This window comes from Anarrhichthys ocellatus, unplaced genomic scaffold (assembly GCF_004355925.1).
Source record: "Anarrhichthys ocellatus isolate YVR2014 unplaced genomic scaffold, GSC_Weel_1.0 scaffold4308, whole genome shotgun sequence".
Lineage (NCBI taxonomy): Eukaryota > Metazoa > Chordata > Actinopteri > Perciformes > Anarhichadidae > Anarrhichthys > Anarrhichthys ocellatus.
The window spans coordinates 1-4,593 of NW_022284282.1; the positions used below are offsets into that span (position 1 = coordinate 1).

General features: G+C 44.8%; 1 pseudogene; it reads right to left on the minus strand.

Moving 5' to 3' along the window:
* Positions 1-1,506: 1,506 nt before the first annotated feature.
* LOC116379429 (junctophilin-1 pseudogene) lies at positions 1,507-3,199 on the minus strand (annotated as a pseudogene).
* Between the last annotated feature and the right edge of the window lie 1,394 nt (positions 3,200-4,593).

Below are 4,593 nucleotides of genomic sequence, written 5' to 3' on the forward strand. Positions count from 1 at the left end.
CCCCCCCCCCCCCCCCCCCCCTTCTCTCTCACAGCTCTCGCTCTCTCAAGGAAATGAAAGAGAGTTTGGTTGTAACGGTAAAATATCCATGACAATGAGCCGTGGCCTTTACGGTCAACAACATGCTCGACTCAGTCATGGATGTATGAAGAGAATGGAGGCAGCGGCCCCGTTCATTCTTAGAAAAAAGATGCTCGTCGGCACATGAAGTCAAAAGTGCTCGACTGCTGAGTATAAAATTACCAAGATCTTCCGCAAACATGGAGCCCACAGAGCGAGCCCAATAGAGTTTTCTTTAACTCTGACTCTAAACTGCTCACTCTCGGCTTGTGGGGAGGGAGAGAGGGAGAGGGAGAGAGGGCGGAGAGAGAGGGAGAGAGGGCGGAGAGAGAGAGAGAGAGAGAGAGAGACATCAACACATGTTGATTTGCACTAACAAGTTATAAACTTGGCTTTACACAGAGCAATTATAGGATCAGGATTCCTGAACAGTCTTCACGATCAGCAAAGAGATTTTGACATCATGCTAAAATCACGTATTTGCTATCATAGACTCCTGTGGTTGGTTTGTTTGCTTTCACGCCGAAAACTAATTGCACCAGAGTCCTCTTGGAAACCCACTTTTCCAAGCTGTCTCGGTCTGGTTGTTTGGTCCGCACCAGGGTCCGATTGACAGCCTTCACACCGGCCCAAACGAACCGGACTAACCGAGCAAAAGAACCTGAGTTTGTTTTAATGTTCTGCCTCACCATCGACAACTCCACTCTGTCTCCCTCCCCACACATCCGCAACCTCGGAGTCATGTTTGACAGCAACCTCTCCTTTGAACACCACGTCAAACAAATCACCAGAACTGCCTTTTTCCACTTAAAAAACATAGCCCGTCTCCGCCCATCACTCATCTGCTGCTGAAACTCTGATCCACGCCTTCATCACCTCAAGAATTGACTACTGCAACAGCATTCTCCACGGCACATCATCCAAAATCCTAAATAAACTCCAGTACATCCAGAACTCTGCTGCTCGCCTGCTCACCCACACCCGCTCCCGCAACCACATCACCCCTGTTCTCCAGAACCTCCACTGGCTTCCCGTCCCACAACGGATCCAATACAAAATCCTTCTCCTCACTCATAAAGCCCTCCACAATCAGGCCCCCTCCTACCTCACCGACGTGCTTCACCACCACACTCCATCACGTCGGCTCCGCTCCTCTGATGCCAACCTCCTGTCTCTTCCACTCAGGACCAAGCACCGGACATGGGGTGACAGAGCCTTCTCCATATCTGCCCCCTCCCTCTGGAACTCTCTCCCCAAACACATCCGAGACTGCACTGAACTTTCCATATTCATATCACAGATCAAAACCCACCTGTTCAAAACTGCTTCTAATGTGTGACCACTATTGTGTATTTTATGTTTTTAGTGTATTGCTTTTATATATGATGATTTTAATGTAAAGTGTCTTTGAGTTTTATGAAAAGCGCTATATAAATAAAATGTATTATTATTATTGTTATTCTTATTATTAACCGAACCAAACAGGTGAGGTGTGAAAGCACCCTAAGACTGTTGCACAGAACTGCACAAATGTTTATATTGTCCCATATTTTTTGCTTAAAATTCAGTGAAACTGTTAGAGTGTAGACAGTGACTACTGCTTTCTCACAGGGCACTCAACAAGTTAACTGCTGAGATCTGGGAACACGTTGACATCACACCAAAAACGTCCAAGAGAGCATGAAACATGAGTAGGTCAGACAAAGTTGGGAACAGGGTTTTTTCGAGGCGGTAGCACAGAGGTAGATCGAGTCGTCTTCTAATCGGAATATACTCCAGTCCATGTCCATGATGTGTCCCTGGGCAAGAAACTAAACCCTGAAGTAGGTACCCAAGCATCAGTGTATGAATGTGGGGGAGTGTAGTAAATGAGTGGTTGGAAGAGTTGAAAGGCACTATACAAATGCAAGTCAATTTACCATTTAAACCACTTTATTTGGAAGTCTGAAAGTAGATTAATCTCTCATTGCACAGGAAAACAGTGAAAACACAACTATGGACTATAACTAAGTGTGTAAAAAAAAGGAGGCGCACCTGTTAACTGTGATGGCTCTATACATCATCACATTTGTTTTCTTTTTCAAATACTTTTGGCTTTGTCTGATTGTCTGACTGCTCTTTTCAGTGATTTCAAGGCCAAGACGTGTCCTGATGGCGTAAGGGTTTAAGATGCTAACCATGTAAATGCAACATCTTCAGTGTAAGTCCAATCAGGCACCTTTGCAGGATATCCCCTATTACTGTAGTCAGCTCTCTGCGGAACTCTATCCAACATAAAGGGAAACTATGGCCCAGAAAAAAGCTTTCCGAGATGATCTTACGCGGGACATTTTACCTGGAGATGGCGATCTCTACTTTGGTTCTGGCAATAGCTGCTGCTCTCACTGCTCCCTCGATGGCCCGGTCCACCTTCTGTTTGGTCTTGGTGTTCCTCAGCGGGATCAGCTGCTTCCTGATGCCTCGGGACAGAACGTTGTTCTTGTACTTTCCTTCTTCCTTGGTGCCATCGGGAAAGATGGTGCAGCCGTAGCCATGTCGCTTATTGTTCAGCCACTCGCCTTCATACTTCATGCCGTTGGAGCGCTCGGAGACGCCAAAGCCGCTGCGCTTGTCATTCTTCCACTCGCCCATGTAGGACTCGGTGGTGGTGGCGTCCACGTTGTCCTCCAGAGGCATGTAGTCGTCGCCGGCATCTCCGTCTCCAAAGCTGATGGTGGAGTTGGCGTCGCTTGAACTGATGCGGCTCATGGTGGTGTCACTGTGTGCTGAGCTGCGCTTACTGGAAATCGACGAGCGTGAGTCTGACTTGCGCAATCGCTGGAGGCTCCCGAAGAGGGAGCCTCGGCGGAAAAGACCCTTCTTCTTTTCTGAACCTTCTCCGTCTGAGTGAAAGTTGAGTACGAAGCCGCCGCGTGTACCGGCGGGGCTGTCGGACAGGCTGTCACGCAGTACCGTACCGTTACTCTGCTCACTGCGGAGGGATGACAGCGAGGTTCGTAGAGGGGAACGAATGACAGAGGCCATACCGTACGGCACACTCTGACGCACGCCATAGCCATGACGCATCCCACCAGTCCACTGACCCTGGAACGTACCTGCAGCAAGAACAGAGGGAGAGAGACGACAGACAGTGAGGGAACTGTAAAATACAGATATTTAAAAAAGAGAGACAGAAATGTCACAGAATCACCAAGAGATTACAGAAGTCACTGAACAGAAGCATCCATGGAATAAGGGCTGGAAGGTAATCAACCAGGCAAGAAGAGAACCAAGTTAAAAAACACTTACATTCAGGAGCGGGGTAGTTTGTAGTCATGGTTTTAAATTGACCTAAAGGAAAATTGTATGTGCTGCACAAATTTACCCAAATCTAGTGTTTGCAAATTTACGTGGAATGCGTTGATGCGTCAGACTAAACATGAGTTTAATGTGCAATTTCCTGTCCGCCATATTGGCAAGGTCAAGATTGCTAATAAATAAATATAATGTGTATTATTAAGAGAAGCAGACTTCTCGAAAAAATTCTGAACTGAGATGTGATTTGTTATAAACATGAGAAATTGAACATTATATTTTTTACTAGTTGGAATTAAATTACTAATCGGCTCTATGCCAAAACATGAACCTTCTTAATAGCCAGAACTTCTTCTAGGATATGCAGGCTCTATAAATAAGTAAATCATTTAGAATTTCACCTTTTGTGAGTTTTGCCAAAAATGTAGATTTCTTTATGTATTGTATTAGATATTAAATACTATTATAGAATTGTATTGTATGCAACAATATTGGATTATAACATGTTATATTATTTAAATAAAAGGTTGACTGCTAGACGTTATGGTTATTAATTATTGGTAAGTTAACGAAAGAATTCATCACCTAATCAATGATTAATCAAGAAAATGGAATCTTTATATGGAATACAAGAATGCATGAACCAATGACTTTGACATAAGTAGAGCTGCAACAATTGGTCACTCAACAGAAATTAATCAGCAACAATTTTGATAATCAATTAATCATTTAAGTCATTTTTAAGCAAAAATGTAAAAAAAAACACCATTCTTTTCTTTAGGCTTCTCAAATGTAATAATGTTTACGTACTGTTTTTGTTATTATTATATATAATTATGGAGGATCAGAAAAAGAGAAGGAAATCTGAATAGAGTTGTAATAGTTTAAGCTGGTGGTGGCTCTGTCAGTCTGATCAGGCATGAATCTCACTACTGAGTATGACTGACCGTGTGTGTGTAGGTGGGGGGGGTCAGCTGTTGATAAGCGTCGCCCTCCTTGGCCTTATTTAGACAAGCACTAGTTCTGACGCACAAACACACACACACACACACACACACACACACAGGTAAGACATGCACTTGTGCACAAACACACACACACACAAACTGGCAATCTGGCCAAGAATGTGCCTACTTGCTTCTCTCCCTCCAGCCCACACACCTACTCTCTTGACCTCTCTCTCTATTTTCTCACTTTGCCCCCCCCCCCCCCCCCCCCCCCCCCCCCCCCCCCCCCCCC